The sequence below is a fragment of the Rhipicephalus microplus genome, chromosome 6 (assembly GCF_043290135.1).
Source record: "Rhipicephalus microplus isolate Deutch F79 chromosome 6, USDA_Rmic, whole genome shotgun sequence".
Classification (NCBI taxonomy): domain Eukaryota; kingdom Metazoa; phylum Arthropoda; class Arachnida; order Ixodida; family Ixodidae; genus Rhipicephalus; species Rhipicephalus microplus.
In genome coordinates, this window is record NC_134705.1 from 104,119,772 (window position 1) to 104,140,772 (window position 21,001).

At 44.9% G+C, this 21,001-nt stretch overlaps 1 protein-coding gene across 1 annotated transcript in view; it reads left to right on the forward strand.

Moving 5' to 3' along the window:
- Positions 1 to 21,001, forward strand: part of LOC142765968 (uncharacterized) — a 150,328-nt gene that overhangs the window by 37,449 nt on the left and 91,878 nt on the right. The window contains exons 2-4 of the mRNA XM_075867776.1: positions 2,174 to 2,209; positions 5,750 to 5,797; positions 15,668 to 15,706. The gene's annotated coding sequence lies outside the window, so the exon portion shown is untranslated. The remainder of the gene's footprint in view (positions 1 to 2,173; positions 2,210 to 5,749; positions 5,798 to 15,667; positions 15,707 to 21,001) is intronic.

Here is a 21,001-nt window from a genome sequence, read left to right on the forward strand (position 1 = left end):
AGTTTGTGCTAAACTACGCATACATGTGAGAAAAACCGGAAATATATATTTACAATCATATATATACATATATTTACAACAGATCGTGAATGTGGGTAGGCATATTTACAACAACAGATTGTAAACGTGGTTAGGCATATTTACAATACTTCGACTGGCGCTATACATACAGTTGTAACACAATGTTTTGGGGAGAAGAGGAGTAGGGGATTATGGGGGAACGGAGTTTCGCACCTCTGACGAAAAAAAAACTTTGTGGGCCAGCAGCGAAAGAACTGGCTCTCCCCGCCAGCTTCCAGTTGCTTGGCCAAGTACTGCACTATTTTCTGCCTGATTGTTGCTAGTGCTGAGTAGGCCGCTCTCACTGGGATGTTCCTAACCTCAGCAAGGCACCGGCGTTTCCAAGTCACAAAGAGTGTGATGGCAATCAAGAGCATTGCGAAGCAGCTGATAGCGGCGAACGGAGCGGCGGCTATCGATCAACTACTGACAAGCGGCAAAGCGCGTCGGCATTTATACTCTTTCTGTCGATTGTTCTAGCGTTATCGCTGGCGGTGGTGTAGGTTCCGGAATAATCTGTACAGTGAGCATAGTAGGCATGATCTTATCAAAATTATCTACTACAGTCCGGAAGCTTCTCCAAAACCTCAGGCCCGGTTCGTGCTGAGAATTGTGTATTGTTTTGAGACGACAACAAATATATATATATATATATATATATATATATATATATATATATATATATATATATATAATTTTTATGCTCTAAAACTGCTGCAACACATTTGCTGAATGGTTAACAATTTTAATAATTCAATGCGCAGCAGCATGCAACCGACCTATGCAATGTATGTTTTCGGCTTTTTGTATAGGACAGGTTTAATTTGCCATTTCAGGTACTTTTTCATCCACGTTCCTAGAACTTTCTAGTACCTCAGTTTTTACTTTGTTTTGCATGATATTTTGAATGCTGCTGTTTGATTTTTGCATTCTCTAATGCCAAGAAATGAACACTCCTCAACCTAATTAGCTGGGGAACACTTTCGTAGCTAGAAGCAGCAATGCAATTATGTTTTAATATCTCAGAAACAACCGTCACAGCGACAATTTTGAAATACAAATTACTTTGATATAAAAGCGAAATGTTATGTCTCAAAATGCTAGTGGGCGTATGTCGAGGACGCGCCACTTATTGAAAGTAACTCATTAGGATGCGTATGTTACCGGTGCATTTTACGGCATCCGCAATTTAGGCCTAAGGTATTTGTCTTACACCACACCCATAGTTATTGGAGTATTTATAGGCTTCTCTTGAAAAGGTCTCACTAGGTACTACTTTGTGAGCTCACATGAGAGGCCAATACCAAACACATCTCATGGATATTTCAAGACGCACTTTATATCAACGCCTAACGGCGACTAAACTCTCTGCAGCACCGCTTTCATAATTATATTTTATTAAGAAATTCAGGACCTGAAAGATCTCCTGTGATAATCAGTTGAGATTAGTTGCCCGAGGTTCAGCTCATATTAGTTTTCAATTGTTCAGTAATTTCAAAATGTCATAACCTATAAAACCTTCTTATGTAACTGGTACATGTATTCCCATTCATTCTTCCTTCCTTACTACAACGCACGCTTTTTGTTTCTATGCTCACTAAGTAGCCAGCGTCACCCTGCAGAAGATTTGCGTGAGGCATGCTCCGCAAGAAGAGGGCTTCAATGTGTGGGTGCTGCGCTGCAACGTAGGCTATGCTAGAAGATCACCTCTGTTGGATGGCTCACTGAGCCGAAAGAGGAGGCAGGTCAATTCCATTTTCAATCAATTGCTCGATTTCAAGGCACATTTAACACGAAGCTCTCACACGTAGAACGGTGATGTGTTTGATGTTTTTAGTTAGTCATGGCAGTTTCGGTACGACACGCCAATTTTGCCACATTTTTAAAACTACTTAGTTATGTAGGATGGTTTAATGAGCACCATTCAAACAAGCTTTCTTTTCTAATTCTGTGATTTCCTGTTATTCATGTACCTTGCTCTTGTATACAGTGCCTTTTTTTCTTGTGACGCTTCTCACAAAGCAGGTAACTTATGACCTCAACAAATATTGAATTTAAAGCATGTATTTGATAGTATTTTTTATTCCGCAATGTCCTTCTATCATCTTTTCAGCCTGGCGGCCTTCCAGGAAGTCTCTCCCTCAGTCCGGCAAGTTATTTTTATTGTAAACTAGGTGCTCACTCATCCTCAAAAACATACCACACAATAGCTACATGGCAGACATTGAAAACTCAAAAACAACATGGGGTCAGATAAAGATGGTGCTACTCTCAATGTAAGAATAACCACTTTTGGGATATTCGATGTACACACCTTCTTACAAGACCAAGTGCACGCTAGAAGAATCAGGGGCGAAACGTCAGTCTGTAACTATTCGTTAATTATTGTCCACGAAGCAATGCAGGCCAAGGAGCTATTCGTAAGTGATGTTCGTTTTTTTTACAGCGAATGTTGTTTTGAAATCACAACAAGGGTCACGCGTGGCGCCGTGGATCTCCGCCGCCGCCACCCCATCACTGCTGTTCGTGACCACTATTGCAGGAAATAAGAAAACAATCAGTAAATGAAAACACCAAGAGCTGTGTAGGGTTTGAGACCGGGTACGCCACGGGCCAGCCTAGCATTCTACCACTGAGCGACGCTGGTGCTTGGGACTTGTTCACAAACTTGGCTTAGGCAGACTTCATGCCGGAAAACGAATCACGTTAATATGCATAATAAAGCGTTTTAGAACAGCAAAAGAACAAATAGACATCAAACAAAGCGACTAGCGTAACTAGTGGGTCGTCCAGTGCTCAAACCTTATACAACAGCTTGCTCTTGATTACTTATTAAGTGTGGCTATAGGGTTGTCTAAATAAACAATAGAGGAAACTCTGCCGCTAGTGTCTTTAGAAGCTGCAACACAAGGTGCTTTAGCGAGCATGGCAATGATGGGTAGTACACGGATTTGTGTAATATGCATACTTCTGGCTCCATGTGTGTTCCGCGGCTTGGACCTCAATTCTCGTGAAACAAAAATCAACAAATGTTCAGCGGCTTTGCTACAGCGCCTTAAACATTTGAGTGTACCATTTGAAATTGGGTCACGAAGTTGAAAAAGGTTTGTTTTTTTCCTCGAAAAAAACCAAAACACAGCAATAGCTGAAGCCAGAAGTGCGATTTGCTGCCCGCTAGTGCGAACACTAGCCAAATCTAGGTATTCGTCACTGAGTGGTCGCAGCATTAGCCCATGGTCACTGAGCGAAAACTAGCGAACACTAGCCAAATCTAGGTACTGGTCACTGAGCGGTCGCAGCATTAGAGTTCCCTCTTGTTACTTTTAGGAAACTCTATGATTGTGGTGCCTACTTACTTCTGGCACAATTCGTCATCTTCTTCAGTCACTGCGCAAACAATTGGCGCAGAGTTTTTGGCAAATGTTTAGCGAATACGACGCATCTCCGAAGAATGACAAAAGATAGCATAGTAAATGCCGGTCAACTGACAATAACATGATTGTTATAGAAGTAGTGGGTACCCAGTCAGCGTGATTGTATCAGCTACCCAAAGAGTGTTTGGAAAGGGCAGTGAAAGGCTGGTCTGCCTGCTTTTGCTGTGACTGGGTAACACGTTCCGCGCAGGTCGGGCGCTTTTCACCTATCACTTTTATTGCAGAAGAGAGCCTAGATAAGCTCGTTGGATCATGGCACCACGAGCAAACACCGGGAAGACTAGACTACGTGAAAGTAGCAATTGGGCTTGTGTTTGATCATTTACTTGCGACTTTTGTATGACAGTGCTTGTGTTGCTTGCTTCTTCAACAAAGTTGATTGCTTGATGAAAAATTGCACTGTTCCCCAACTTCTCAAAAATTCAAAAATAACAATAACAAAACATGGTGAAATAGTCTTCCTTTGTAGGTATACCAAGCATGTTTGTAGCTTATTGCCGACATAAGCAACTATAAGAGTATTTAAGGCTCCTGATATAGTGTCTTATATTTAATAATATATCACTATTCTTGCACAATTATCTTGAAATAAGTTTGACATCAAGAAAAATGTTTCAAGTTTCGAGACAAAACTGTAGATTCTAGAAGTATATGAAATATAAAAGGTATTCTGTTTGACGATGAAAGCAATATAATATAAAAGACTGCCACCATTGAGTGAAATTTTAAAATACTAGAAGTACCAGTAAACTGATATTATTTATTGGCGTCATTAATGCTAACCCACAGAATTGTACATGACACGTACCTAAAAAGCACTAAAAACTATGGCGCACAAAACAATACAAACATCCCGTGTCATTGGCGTCCTCCTAAAAAAGATAAATCGCAAATGACCACAAGCAGCACAAGCTGCATATTTTACAAAATAATTGTCACCACGCACTCTGGACTTGCAACATAAACTTCACCTCACAGCGTAGTGATACCACCAAAAGCACTCTATTGAAGCATTTACCGAAATGAGGAGTTCAATGCATCCATTTATATGCAAAATGACATTTGGTATGACGTTTGCAGCTGCTTTTGTGTCACTAGTCCCGTAATTAGGAAGGCAATCACTGAGATAAATTGAAGAACTGGCGTATCGGTCCCCTGAAATACCCAATGAAAGTGTCGACAATTTACTGTTGGTCTTTTTGGCTTGCAGCGAATGGCAGCAGTGATCTAAAAATTATACGAAAGTGGATACGAAAGTAGATAAACAAAAATGTATTTTCAGAAAAGGCACGAGAAGTGCAACACTAATGTGTAGACCAGCAGTTATCAAATACAAGATACTCCCATACAAGATACAAGATAGTCCAATAAATTCAAAGCAACGGCACAAACGACAACATGCGCTACACTGCAATCTCATGCATTAACTAACCAGAACTTTCAGAGACTGCAATGTTCGTGGAACCCATTCCGTACAATCTTCTTGGAATAAAGCTTGAGTGTTCCACTTCCAGGAAACGCTAACACTCTATCCAGCGTCAGTTGTCGTCCCGCTACGTCCGAGGTTTCTCTTCCAGGAAACTCTCGCGTCGTCAACTGCCACACTTCCATAACAAAACTTTTTCGTCGGTAAGACGTCGCCCACTCACGCGCTTCTACGGCATATCACGTCTCCGTTCACTGGCGAGAAATACTTCACCCTTTACTTTGTCACTGTAGGACAAGCCTTCGCCTGCTGGCGGAAAACACTCTTCATCTCCTTCTTTGTCTTCCTCCGCTGGCTGCTTATAAACGTTATATAGGATGCTTATATAAGTTTTGTCAGCGAAAACTGCTGAAAGGTGGTTCTTTCTCACGACGTGATTAAACTCTGTAGCACCATGTCTTTTTCGTCAAAATGTTTCTCGAGTTTACTCGGCATTCTGTGCGCGACTTAGTCGGTGTCACATCGGCTGTTTTGAACAGCAGAGCAGGCACACGCGCCATCTTTTACTGCTTGTTTCTTCGTTGTGCCTGCTTTTGTTGCGTCTGGCCAGCGCCTGCTTTTCGCGCAGTGTTAGTAATTGGGACAGCGAGCTTTCTTATGCACTCGTTTGTTAGAACATGTTTACTTACGATATGTGGCTTTTCTATAGTTCGCAACCCGCACAGATATTCTTGTTTTCTTAAAAATGGTTTGAATGAAAAAAAAAATTGCTCTAGCTTGACCCTATCTCTGCATAAAATATTTGTGTTACCTGTAATCTTCTTTTCAGCCTTCCACTCCAATAAGTCTCGACACTGTCGTCGTTACTGGACCTGTGGTAAGTGTTTTACAACATTACCAACGTTATGAAGATGCACTATACACTGAGAAAGAAAAGGTGTTTGGCTTCACAAAGAGGAGAGCTGCAAAAGCGCGAAATGCCCAACGCACACCGATGTTTACCAAATCAAACTTTTCACTGTTTACTTCTCCACATGCCGCCAGTTCACTAAAGCAATCCCACTATGTAGGTTTCTTTCAAGAGGTAGTGCTTCAAATAGAAGACTTTATAGAAGAGTAGCAGGTCTGTGGCTCTTACTTTATACTAAAAGTTTGATGGTCTTAATTAGTTTAGTCGATGTTTGTGGCACCACTGTTAATTCAAACATTATGTTTTGGGCAGTAACAGGGAAACTTCAACGCAAAACATCCATAGTATGGGGTGGTGGCAGGTAGTATGTTTACCTAACTTCTGGTGCGCCTACTTCAATTACGATGGACTAACTTGTCATGACAAACTTACAAGCCGAAACCACAACATGCTTCACTACTACAATTCACTATTCTTGGCCTAAAAGGAAAAGTAATAACGTAAAATGGGGTTACTTAGTGAAAGATTCACAGATTTTCATTTTGTTGCTAGAGAATTATTAACATAAAGGATAAATAGTAATAACACAACGTTTTCAGAACCTTCCCTCGCACGACGGAATGTCCTGCAACTACGCGTTTAAATACAAACATCTGTATTAAGAATAAAAGCTGTCACAACTTCGCCCGATCGTGTGAAGCAACTTTGTAACAACTATAGTGGGGAAAAGAGAGAGAGACAGTATCTAGTTGGAGCACCTGAAAGACAACTACGACGAAGAACTGAGCTCGCGACAGTGACTGACGCCTCTTGAACCAGGCAGTTGGTTTTATTCAGTAAAACTCCTTATAAACTGGTGGAGGTGCGGGGTAGTCTTCGAAGCTGGAGCTACGAAGTCAACCTTACCTGCGGTGCCAGCAATGCCGGAAGAACCCTCCACCCAATGTACCTCGCAAGTTCCGCCTCTACATGTCCCGGCGTGTGGCCACTGCGTCACTCACCGATCTTCAGCGGCACTAACGGCCAAGACGTTGATGAGTGGCTGGCTACTTACCACAAGGTGAGCGCAGCGAACAAGTGGGTCGATGCGGCTAAGCTGACCTATGTAAGTTTTACTTGTCCGGCGTCACTAGTCTCTGGTTGCGCAATCACGAAGCCGACATTGTCAGCTGGTATTCATTCAAGGCCTCCTTTTTGCAAGTCTTCGACCGCCCTGCTGTGCGAAAAGACGCAGAACAACGACTTCGTGAGCGCGCTCAACAGCCAGGAGAGACCTTTACCAGCTAAATTGAAGACGTTGTTGACTTGTGCAAGCGGGTAAACCCAGCGATGCTCGAAGCCGACAAAATCAAACAAATCTTCAAGGGCATATGCGATGACGCATTTCAAATGTTGTTAGCCAAGGACCCACAAACCATTGCCGAACTTGTCAGATTGTTCCAGTTTTGACGAATTGCGCAAGCAACGCGCCCAAACACGGTGCTCTCTGGAACAACGTGATCCGATCGCGGCCTTGACTCTCGGAGATCAGAACGACATGTTGGATCGTATAAAGCAGTTCGTGCGTGAGGAGGTCGCTCGGCAGCTCTCCATTTTATCGACAAACGCATTCTTTGGCCCCAGATCATCTGGCCGCGGCCATAAGGCACGTCATACAAGTTGAGGTAGCGGACGCTTTGCCTTTCGCTCGTTCACCACCTCTGGAGGCCGTACCCTTGACGTATGCGCAAGTCGTTGCAGCCAGAGCACCTCGACAGCCCACTTACGCTACCTCACCGATCCCTGTTCGGCCATCACCAGTTCCGTTCAGCCGGCCGATTGCAGCTTTTCCGAATTCGTGGCGCACCACAGACAACCGCCCGATTTGCTATTCTTGCGGTTACGGAGGACATGTGGCCCGCTTGTGCTGCCGCCGCCCTCTCGTTCAGAACGACAACATGCAAAGATTGTCGCACGACTCTCGGCGCTTTAACAACATGGCACGTCAACAAGGATCTTCTTCACCCGACCACCCTCTCTCAGTCAGTCACCGATCTCCATCTCCCCGACGTCTCTCCCTGTCGCCTATGCGCCGTCGACCCTGCCCTTCAGACGCGGAAAACAAGAAGCCACAGTTCCGGAGTCACGAACGGCGTCGCCGTCGAAAGATTCAAGTCCTCGCATTTCTTCGACAAACTCATCGACGTTTTTGTGGATGGTTACCGTACCCTTGCGCTTGTGGACACTGGTGCTGCCGTTTCAGTAATTGATTTAAAACTTTGCCGCCTGCTTCGGAAGGTTACCACAACGCCAAAGGGGTTTTCCCTCTGTTCTGCCAGTGCTCACCATATTCGACCATCAGCTGCCTGTACCGCCCGCGTTCTCATCCAAGACGTTTTGTATACCGTTCAATTTCTTGTGCTACAAGCGTGTACTCATGATGTGATCCTCGGCTGGGATTTTCTGTCTCGTAATCATGTGGTTATCGACTGTGCTCGTGCTGAAGTGGCCTTCTCTGCGTTGTGTGCCTTGTCTCCGGAATCTCCGTTGAAGAAGCTGTTTGTCGCTGACGACATCGACATACCGCCGACTAGCGCAGCCTTTGTTCCCGTATCTTGTGCCGATGTGTCTAAGCCTGCAGTGTTGTTTACGCCTTCCCAAACATTCCAAAGTCGCAAGAGCCTCGCGTTGCCGTTTGCAGTTCTAGATATTTCGGCGGGCGCTACCAATTTTTTTGTAACAAATCCCTTGCCGTCTCCCACAACCTTGTGTCGCGGAGAATGTATTAGAACATTCCAAAACTTAGACGTTTTCTCCATCTTCGACCTTGACAAGGAAAGTGATATGTATATTAATGCATTGACGCCATCTGCCCATTCAATTGTCTACGAAAATAATTTGTTTTCCCCTCAATTGATGGCGAACTCGAAGAACCACACCGCTAAAAGCTTCCAAAACTTCTTCACCAGTTTCGCCAGTTCGATTGCCAGCAGACGTCGTTAGGCCGAACGCACACCGTTGTGCATCAGATTAACACCGGCTCCCAAGCGCCTCTGTGACGGCGTCCCTACCGTGTATCTCCTGTAAAGCGTCGTGTAATCACCAAGCAAGTGGCCGACAAGCTTAAACGTGGCGTCATTCGGCCGTCCAGCAGTCCCTGGTCTTACCTGTGGTACTTGTGAGAAAAAAAGGCGGCTCGATTCGCTTTTGCGTCGATTACCGCCATTTAAATAAAGTCACGATTAAAGACGTACACCCTTTGCCGCGCATTGATGATGACCTGGACTGCTTGCAAGGCGCTGAATTCTTCTCATCACTAGACCTATGGTCCGGTTATTGGCAGGTCCCCATGGCACCATCAGATTGTCTAAAAACTGCTTTTGTGACGCCCGATGGGCTATACGAATTTAATGTAATGCCCTTCGGAATTTGTAATGCGCCAGTCATATTCGAAAGGATGATGGATAGCGTCTTGCGTGGGCTAAAATAGAAGACATGTCTATTCTACTTGGATGATGTCGTTGTTTTCTCTCCTGATTTCGACAGCCATCTGCGACGTCTCAGCGAAGTATTGAGCTGCCTCACGAGCGCAGGCCTTCAACTAAACATCAAGAAGTGCCACTTTGGAGCTCGGAAGCTCACAATACTTGGTCACTTTGTCTCAAAACAGGGCGTCCTCCCAGACCCAGAGATGCTTGGTGCTGTCGCAGAGTTCCCGAAGCCTACGACTGGGAAAGCGCTTCGCAGCTTTGTAGGACTATGCTCTTACTTTTGCTGCTTTGTGAAGAACTTTGCTTTCATAATCGCACCACTGACACAGCTGATCTCTGGCGATATACACCTCTCTGATCAGTCGCCAGCATGCGATGATGCTTTTGCAACACTACGCCATCTCCTCACTTCACCACCTATTTTACGCCACTTCGACCCTACCGCTCCAACCAGGGTGCACACGGATGCCAGTGGCATAGGACCTGACGCTGTCCTTGCTCAACGCAAACCTGGCTTCCCGGAGTATGTAGTTGCGTATACTAGTCGCAACCTAACTAAGGCAGAGCACAAATACTCGGTTCCCGAAAAGGAATGTTTGGCCATTGTTTGGGCATTACAAAAATTTTGTCCTTACTTATAAAGACACCCGTTCCATGTAGTTACAGATCACCATTCACTCTGTTGGCTCGCTTCATTGAAGGATCCTTCGGGCCGGCTTGCACGTTGGGCGCTACGTTTACAGGAATTTGATATTCACGTCATTTACCGCTCAGGCCGCAAGCACACCGACGCAGATGCTCTTTCTCGTTCGCCCCTTCCTTCAGCCGTTGCACCTGTTTCCTTCGCCGAAGCTACCATCGGCTGCATCGATACCACTGACATGCCTTCGGATCAACGCAAGAACCCTTGAATAGCCTCGCTCATCGACGTTCTCCCTAGTTTTCGATGACACCACGCCAGCGCCTACCTCATGAACTACGGCGGCAAATTCCCCATTATGCAATACGGGATGCCATGTTGTACCGTCGCGACTATCAGCTGGGTGGTAGGAAATGGCTTCTTGTTATACCTCGCCATTTGCGCTCCAACATGTGCGCGTACTTCCACGCAGACCCTCAAAACGTGCACGCTGGCGTTTTGAAAACATACGACCGGCTTCGTCAGCGATTTTTCTGGCGTGGAATGTACTCGTACGTCCGCAAGTACATACGCTCCTGCACTTAGTGTCAGCGACGGAAAACAACTTCTCATGCCTCTGGCGAATTACAACCATTGCCGTGTCCAGCTCCGCCGTTTGATAGAATTGGCATCGACGTCTACGGCCTACTACCTTATACTCCTGCGGGCGATTGCTGGATAATTGTGGCCATTGACCACCTAACCCGTTACGCTGAAACCGCCACTTTGCCAACCGCTGCTGCTTGTGATGTCGCCTGGTTCATCTTGCGTAGCTTTGTCCTTCGCCATGGCGCGCCACGCGAGCTGCTTAGCGACCGTGGGCGTGCGTTTCTATCGCAAGTCGTCCAGGAGCTTCTCAGTGAGTGCAATAATATTCATCGCCCCACTACAAGTAATCACCGACAGGCGAACGGTTTGATAGAGCGCTTTAACCGCATGCTCGGTGATATTCTTTCTATGTACATATCCTCCGACCATTCTAATTGGGACTTGGTGCTCCCTTTGGTGACGTATGCGTGTAATACGGGCACGCAAGCAACTACTGGGTTTTCACCTTTTAGGGGCAAAGCTTCTTATAGCGGCACCCGTTTGTCCCACGTAGTATGTAACAAGTATAACATTTTGACCTCCAAGGTGGTGCCGGTGAGAGACTTCTTGTGTGCGTTGTTGAACAATAAAAATAGTGCTAAATGTACATGTCAGTGGCTGCTAATGAGGAATGAGAGACAGGAGCATTCGGCTTTTAGCTAATGCGCTGGCTGCGATCACCGTTAGCAGCCATTGGCATGTACGTCTGACAAGAAAGAGTTGCTACGTTATACCCGCTGGGTGTAACCTCCTTAGCTTTAGAAAGGTTTAGCAAGCGTTGAGCCGCAGTATCATGAATACAATGAGATTGTATATACCATGAATGAACTCGAGGTGGTTAAAAATGGGAAGTAGATACGAAGCGCAAGTCGTAAGAAAGTAAAAGCCGAATTATCCGCCTCTCATTTCCCACTAGCAGCCATTGGCATGTACATTGAGCACTATCTGACTGAAAAAGTTTGCTACGTCATACTCGCTGAGCGTAACCTCCTTGGTTTTCGAAAGTTTTAGCGAGCGTTCTGCCGCAGTGCCATGAATACAGTGAACTGGTATATACCATGAACTCGAGGTGGTTAAAGGTGGGAAGTGGACCCGAAGCGCAAGCCGCAAGAAAGTGTGCGTGTGCCACCTCTCGTTTAGTCCTTGGAATGTCCGCTGGATGGCGGTGCTTCTATATGGGAAATATATGATGAAAAGATGCGAGATGGTGGTACTTGGAGTGTTGAATAGGTGGACGAACGGACACATAGACAGATGTATGGATGGACGCAAGAACGGACGCAGGGGCGGCTGCATGGACGAACCCAGGAACGGACGCACGAACAGACGCGAGCACGGACGGGCTGATGGACGCATGGACGGTCACACTGATGGACGCATGGACGGATGGAAGCAAGAACAAATGTACGGACGAATTCTTCGCCCCGCTCTCCATCATTCACTCCGTGGATATGCTGCCATTTTTTTTCCACTGTACGAAAGTGAGCCCTCTTCTACGCTCGACACGATACTTACCGCCCAGATGCTTCACAATACCGCCCAGCCTCCGAACTTGTCAGCGATTTTTGTGCAGTGTGCCGAAGAGCGCCGCCAATTAGCGCGTTCATTTACGTCCGTTGCACAAGGTCTCCAAAAAGAACGACTCGACCAAGACAAGCCTGCTCGCAGCTTCCCCGTAGGCTCATTTGTATGACTTTCGGTTTCATTTCAGTCCCCCGGCCTCTCCCGAAAGTTTGCACCCAAGTACAATGGTCCGTACAGCATCGTTCAATGCACGTCACCGGTCAACTACGTTGTAAACCAGTGACACCTGCCTAGGGCAGATGATGCTGTGGTCGTGAGACCATCCACATCAGCCGGTTAAAACCTAATATGATCCCCTTGTGTTTGCTTCGCCGTGAGTAGCCAGGATGGCTTCTCTTCACCACCGAGGCAAATGCAGTAGGGAAGAGGGAGAGAGACAGTATTTAGTTCGAGCACCTGAAAGACGACTACGACGAAGAGCTGAGCACGTGACAGTGACTGATGCCTCTTGAACCAGGCAGTTAATTTTATTCAATAAACCCCTTTATACAACCTTCTTTTTTGGCAGAGTATGATTCAAAAAAAGACTGGCCCATGTTTACCCCATCAAAGGTTTATTTGAGTTATCTACAATTAGTTTCTGCGCTAGTAACGTTGCAACATTCGGATTGCAGTAACTGTGCTCTACTAATGTTGCTCTAGAAACATGTACCTCCTTAATCAAGCACTTTTGCCTCAAAAGATGTCCCGTTTGCCTACTAGCCTAGGCAATTGCATTGTGTACATTTTTTTTCGCACAAAATTGCCTCTTCGCGGCCCGCCCATTTCCAACTGCTTTGGGTACTCTTCGCAGTGGTGACGATGTGTCTGTGAGGATTGACTTCCGTCACTTTTCCCGTGTAATGTTGTCGTTCAAAGACTACTAAGATGGAATCATCCTTCTAGAAGGATCTTTCCCTAGAAGGCACCTCATTAGCCCTCATGGCATTGTGAGTATTTGGTATGACGTCATTTATAGCAGTGTCCGTTTTAAATACATTGTCAAGACTTCCGGAGAGCACCTCGGAGTCACTTACGTATCCTTCCGACTAACTTTTGTTGTCGCTGTGCTGCTCATCTGAAGACAATTTGCTATCACTGCTTTCTTCTGCGCTGTTGACCTCAAGACGAGACCTCTTCCTAGGTCGTCTAGCTCTGTTATTGGAGGACGAACTGCTGTTCTTAGGGTAACGTTGGACAAGTTGCGTGTTACAAAGTTATCCTGTGAAGTATCAACATTCCAGTTTCTTTCTCTATCCTTAAACTGTCATCACTTGAATAAATTTATTTTACCGTTCATTTTAGCCTCCAAAATAAAAATCTCAAGTATATACCAGTTTTTGCTGTTTGTCTCATGGGGACGGGTCGAGCACACATAGTTTACGCTGCGTCGAGAATGCACGCCGAACACCATTCAACCTGTCGGCGTGTAGAGTGGCTGCGCAGCATGGGATTCTCGATCGACTGCTGCTAGGTCGCTTCGCATGTCAGGTGAGCTTTATGAGCTGCACATTGTTTTCCATCAGTGCCTGGTCATGAAGTGGGATTCAAAATATAGAGACCCGATTACGTGTCACAAAGTAACCACTGCAATCACAAAGTAAACCCATCTTACGGTACAGCACTTCTACCTAGCATACGTTTAGTCTGCGTACTATGAAAGAGGAGAAGTAAGTATAATGGCTGTATGATTGTCCAATGTATAGGTTATTTGGGGCGCTTTGACCTACACAAGTAACTTACACCTAATTATTACTTAGAAATAGAGGAACGCACAAAATGACAGTAGATTTGTTTCTGATTCGATGAGTTAAAGAATGACTTTGTCGTGACGAGGAAAAGACAGCGGACACCAAAGCCTTGCTGGTCTGCTGCATGACACTCATCGCCTAAAGAGACTATGGGTAATCGCGAATAGCAAGCACTGAATAGGACAGGATGTTATGTTACTAAACACACCATTAAGCAATGCAAAGTAAGTATACTCTGCACTCTGCAAGTTTCTGAGTAAGATAGGCTTGCGATAACTTGCGGTTGGAGGTGCCATACGTGTGTTTCAACAAAAGTCCTAAGCAAACAAATAAACGCTATCGTGTTCTCTAGTGCTTTTCTGAGAAGGAGTTTCAGTAGGTACTGCCTCTCAGAGATTCACAGGGTGAAGCTTACGGCTAGATACAAAGGCGTCGGGTTTGCATCATTGCTTCATAACTGTAAAGCGAATATTGATATTTTTGGGTGATTTGCGTTTCAATATAGCGGGATGATTACTAGAGATGACAGGTCGGCGCAGATTTTGTCTACACGGGTTTACCAGTAATAGAACTCGTGGCGTGACTTGGTAGGTACAAGTGTTACAGAGAATTTGGGAAGAAGAAACACAGCCAAAGAGAACATCCACAAAAAAAACATAAGATATTGTACTGAAACAAAATAGGTTAACAAAACAATTTTTTTTGTTTCTCACACACTGACAAACATCAACTAGCAATACATGAACAAAACTGACTTTCTGAGGAGAATGGTACTTGCGAAAGAAAAAAAAAACGCTCTTTAATTTTGGACTCTCAATGATCCTATTTCTATTTATAGTCATTTGCAACAAATGCCAGATACGTGCAGCATGTTGTTGCACTTGGCCTTCAAGCCTAAAATGAACAGGATAAAAGTTTAACATGAGTCGATAAATGTGCTTAATTCACTATGCCTGCAGCAATGTGGCCGTCATTTTCATTTTATGAAGTTCGTGTCGAATGAGGAGTGTAACGATTTTCTCAATTCTGCGAAAATATACGCGCCATCGCGCGAAGTTCACCCTGCTTTGGTATCAGATGCGTCAATTTAATAATGCAAGTTTGAGCATGATTTCAATGATGAGGATTGGTATCTTCAGTTCACAAATTATTAAGCCTACATCAGCATCGTACGTCTGACCAAGACAAAATGAACTGCACAAAACAATTCAGATGAGTGCATGTCTGTATACAAAAAATAAATGACCAGTTGCTGAGTCGGATGTCATCAAATTACGCAAAATACAACTTTCAAATTGTAGCCAGTCTCTGTAGTGCGTCCATGGCTAGAGCGCTCGGTTCCTAACACGAAGGCCACGTGTCCGATTTTAGGCATGATGATTGCATTTCGCTCAATGTGAACTCATTGTGCCCTTGTACTGGGTGTTGTGGGGACATATAAAAAAACAGACAGTCTAAATTTCCGGAGTCCACAACTTCGGTGCTCTAATAGCGACATCTTTATCTTAGACTATAGCACCCTACATATAATTATACTATTTCAGCGCAGCAACTTTACCATCTGAGTGCTACAGATTTATTGGTCTGCGGTAAAATGAGTACATTTTTATACATGTGCGGCACTCCGTTCTCGGATGGTGTGCATCTACTGAGCAAAAATTTGGTAAGAAATGCAGCATTACCTTAACGTATTGAATTCGACTGCCATAGAATAAAGGATGTGCGGTAATGTTTATGAGCATGTATGCATCTCTCATGTCATATTGTGGTGCCATTTACTTTACAGCCTCAACCATCGTTAAGCCCTCAGCCTGGTCCAAGTGGGGTAAGTGTGTAATTTTGACTAAAAGTATAATAAATGGGGTTCACAGAACATAGCGCGTATAGTTCAAAATTTTGACAAGGCAGAAAAGACCAGGACCAAGAGAGGTAGAACGACACGTGCGGTAAACTTTGAACTTGTTGAGATATAGATGCACGCGACAATCTATTGTGAGTTATGAAATGCCCAGGCACATTTACATCCGATCATCATCTTAGTAAGAAAGCCACGTATTGAAGAAACACACTTCTGATCCAAGTATTTTACATGTGTATCGCTGACTCAGTCACCACTTCTCTTTATAAATTAAAATAGGCTTCTGATGATTGTCGAGTGGTTAGATCTTGGCTTTTACTTTGAATCGTTATTATCTTAAATCGTCGTTCACACGCGTAGCTGAACAGATGTTGGCATGCAAACGAAATGGCCTTTTTGACGTTCGCTCGTGTTCTCTGGATTGATCATTAGACACAGCCTCGTCTTCTGTATATACACTCTCACTCACATGCCGGATAACGAACGACACATAGGCGGCGCGCTCACGCGTACTGACTAAACTCCTGTATATAAGGAGCCCAGCAATTGAAAACTACCCGTGACATCCATGCGGTGCGTAAGCCACGCATACAGCCGATAACAACAGACGCTAGAAGGAAAAAAAGAAAAAAAGAGGAGAACCGCCCTCTTCGTCGCGCGATCATGGTGCTAGGAGCCAGCATCGACTTACGCAGAACCGTTCAGCCACAAGCGCGTGCGCGAAAAAAAAGAACCCCCCCCTCCCGCCGTCGCCACGCGAGCTGGGCGCCCAGCACCGACGTCACGTTTACTGTCGCTTGAATGCCATGGCATTTGTGCGTCGTCGTTTCGTCCCGCTGTCTTGTGATGGTCATTTCTCTACAAGATGGTCTTGGACAGAAACACTTTTCAGTGCTATATGGGACGTTTAATTCAAGATATCTTACATCTCTCTGCATTCGGCCATACCCTGGGGTGTGCAATGCCATTTTTTACTGTTTTGACTTTATCAAAAGAGAACAAACAACTTTCCATTCATCAGTTGTCGAGGTGTGACACTGTGTCATGCACTAAACAAAAGAGTACTAGTGCCCGCGCGACAGCTTACCGAAACACTGGCCTATGTATGTTGATGTCCATGTTTTACAAAACGAGTTGAACTGATGATTCTAGGAAAGCATAGAAAAAAGAAACAAACCGAAGGGCGTGAGACAAAAAATGATTAAGATTTAAAGTCGGTTGGTTGATGTTTGATTAGTGGTTGCGTAACTTGATGATGAACATCAAGTACAGAAGTCAGAAGTCAGGTGCAGAAGTCAGCTGGAGAGCCCCGCCACGGTGGTCTTGTGACTAAGGTACTCGGCTGCTGACCCGCAGGTTATGGGTTCAAAACCCAGTGGTGGCTGTTGCATTTACGATAGAGGCGAAAATGTAGGCCCGTTTGCTAATTTTGGGTGCACGTTAAAGAACCCCAGGTAGTCGAAATTTACGGAGCCCTACACTACGGCGTCTCTCATATTTGTATGGTGGTATTGGGATGTTAAACCCTACATATCAATCAATCAATCGAAGTCAGCAGGAGAGCGTATGTCAACGACATTTGCTCCTCACTTTTTCAATATTGAGGGCAGTTTTCATATTCCAGCATCGATTTGTAACAGTGAACTGTGACCAAAAACCAGTGTGCGGCTGTGGAGATATTGTAGCAGCTATAAAAATCCCCATTTTCTGAAGTGCAACTGCTAGCAGAAAAAATAAATATTTTGAGGTTCGTTCTGCACCATTTTTTGACTCCAATGCACGCCGACGCAAAAGAGGTGCGCAGAGGCAATATTTATTTGGAGGAAGACCGACCGGTCCGTAGCTATATTGTGTGCGTCATGCTCGACCTTGGCACGCATTTCGGCATTCACTTGAACAGCGATGTGATGCTGAATAAAGGTAAGAGTAGCCACCACCCGTAAATGAGATCTGTTAAAGACTAAAAATGAGAAAAAACCACTCTATATAGGGAAGCAGTGCACATAAACACTAATTGTAGAAATAAGTAATTGTCGAAAGGCTAAAAAGGTGCTGCTGCCCCAGCGTGCAGCTCGCGGCAGTTCACGCACACGTAATGCAAATGTTAGAGTAGGCACCCTAAAACACCCATGCAACGTTTACGTGCAAAAGTGCGTTGTCTTCAAATAGCTGAGAATAGGCTGCTGTCACTGACACGCGTGCACCTCTCGACACAAATCAGCAAAGTTTCTCACAGCACACGCATGTGCGAGAAACATATGCAGGTTTCGACTGCCGAACACAACCTCGTCCACGAATTTCGGTGAGTGTAACTCCCGCAACATACGGGGCAGTACTAAAACGGCACAAAAACACACATTATTCGTTCTTGCGGATTGGCACATCATGAACCGAAGTCGGTGGCGAAAGCACTCTCCGTGGTTGTCTCGAGTTCATGAAACCTACAAACTATTCACTGTTCAAATGCATGCACATGGCACAAAAAAGTTCAAGGTTCTGAAGACTGTTTGCAAAAATTTTCTTGGTAGATATGTACCCTGCAAGAGGACTCGCCTTCTTGTGGTGGCGCTGTGGTGCAATGGGTAAAACATATGCTTCACGTGCATGTGGTCCCGAGTTCGATTGCAGGGCTGTGATTTGCATGTTAATCTCGCAAATATAAGAAACTGTGATACTAACAGTTGTCTAATTACCTGTAGTCATTATATTCGCCGCATTCTCGGCGGGAAACTGCTCTCATAAGCGTTAAATAATGCTTTTTTTACGCCACCACATCAGGGCGGAATGTCAGGCCTAACCACAGGCCGTATCTTGCGAAAAAAAACTTTGACCTAAACTCCTGGCTGATGTTTGTCCCAGCTATTTTAAAAACCACTTCAAATATGGCCGGTTTCTCTTGAACACGGCTACAGAGGTGCGCAGATGCAGCGAAAATTTGACTTGATTTCCTGCCTGCGGGCATGTAGTCTAGCCAGGATTTGACTAACAGTGTAGAACTTATGGTATCCCAGGGGGATTTTTACACAACTCCAGTGGATCATTTAGCATGGGGCGTTGCGCGGTTTTCAGCAGAGTTGTGACTTTTTTTTAGATTCTCTGGAATTAGGGGGGCAGAATCACGCCACTTTGATAGGCGCCAAATTAACAAGAGAAGACTCTACTTGTCTGATACGCTTCTCAGCTTGTGGCAAACATTTTGTATTTAAAGCATGACTTCAGATTTTACAGAACAGACGATCATGCTCATTTTTGGCTCACTCCTCGAACGTTTCAGATTGTGCAGGACTGTTTCTACCGCTCTTGACAACATCGACCTTGGTAACCCAGTGTTTTGAAAACTAGAAATATGATCCCAGCCCCGCCGCGGTGGTCTAGTGGCTAAGGTACTCGGCTGCTAACCCGCAGGGCGCGGGTTCGAATCCCGGCTGCGGCGGCTGCATTTCCGATGGAGGCGGAAATGTTGTAGGCCCGTGTGCTCAGATTTGGGTGCACGTTAAAGAACCCCAGGTGGTCTAAATTTCCGGAGCCCTCCACTACGGCGTCTCTCATAATTTTGGGACGTTAAACCCCACATATCAATCAATTAGAAATATGATCCTATAATTCATCCTGCGTTTTGTGACGGTAGGACCTCCCGGAAGCCGACCTTAAACAGGTCATAGCAACTAGCTATTAAAGAATATTTCTCCGGGAAGAGTCATGTGGCACCAAAGCCTACTGTGCCTGAAGTAATTACTGCCAGTAGGATTAACCATTGGCTGTACACACACCACAGGAAGTAGCTAACCACAACGTAATGAAAAGCAGCGGATTCCAAAGTGGGAGTTCAGACCACTGGCAGACCTCTGCTGAGACACCTCAACAAGTGCAGAATGGTATCCCGGGTAATTCATTGCTATTCGCCCGTTGAAAACAAATAAACAGGATTTATCTATATCAAAACTTTTGGAATTTAGAAACGGGTATGACTAATATGTGTCTCCTCGAGTGCACAGTACATGACCATATGCACATGCCATGGTTCCGCAAAGAAAAAGCCGCACCTTTGCCGCAGAGGCGAAGCCATGAACGCGATAGCAACGTATTGGAAGGTGATGCGCACAGTTGAAAGCAGATGGAACCGTATCTCGCGTTTATAACGCACAAATGACGCACAAAACGTACTCACAGGTACAAATGCATGCAAATAAGCGTCTCGTTTGTTAATTCACTGTGTTTGAAAAGCGCACTCTTTTCGCAAACGGAGACTGCAATTTTTCAGTGACCTTTGTACGCCCGGTAACTAACACAGGATCGTTCCAGGAAAGCCTGAGGCTAACCGAAACGGACGATCCTCCCTTCCTCCTTACCGCGAGGTAAGGGTGCATGAGGGAGCGTCGCCCCCTTTCTCTAAGCAGGGCAAAATACACTTGGGAGATTAGAGCGCGCGCGGCCGCGCGATGTGGTGAAGTGTGCTCATTGCGGCTGCTTCTAGTAATACTGGAAACACAATTTCTCACGAAATTCCCATCAGTAGCGGTAGGTGTTAAATAGAAACAGCTTGCCATTTGAACGCTGAAGGACATGCTCGACGGTGAGCGGTGTCTAACACCTCGTACTCACGATTCAGAGGACCCGAAGTTCATGCCATGCGCTGTAGGATTTTCAAGTTTTTTTCTTCTCTTTACCATTTTCAAATATATATATATAAATATATTTATATATATATTATAATATATATATATATATATATATATATATATATATATATATATATATATATATATATGTACAGTGAGTGCGGCATCAACGCTGACGCCGGTGGCAAGATCCAGCTAGGGGTGTCCTTATCATTGCTACCCAAAAAAAGCTCTCCGTTGAAGCTGATGAAAGGTTTGTCAAGCTTTTTCTGCAAAAGCGTTAATAAACAGACCACCGAGTTAGCATAAGCGTATTGGATAAATAGCAGACTTGTTCGTTAGTGCATATCCTCACTACCCTTAACGGGTCGTTATGCTGAATATAACGAAAAGGATCGACTACTAAAGGAATGCCGTGTGAACAGCCTGATTATTCTTTAAAAAGCTGTTCGTACGAGCTTTTCTCAGCATGGCAGAATAGCTTGTTTATGCAGTTGAGCACTTCAAGGTCAGGTGATAAGCGTTCCTAATAAACGGTGCTACGACTGCCAAACTAATGAAATGACACCACAGAAATCACACAGTACATTTCACTCATGTGGTGGCAAACGAAGCATGCTTGATTTACTTCGGTTTGTGTACT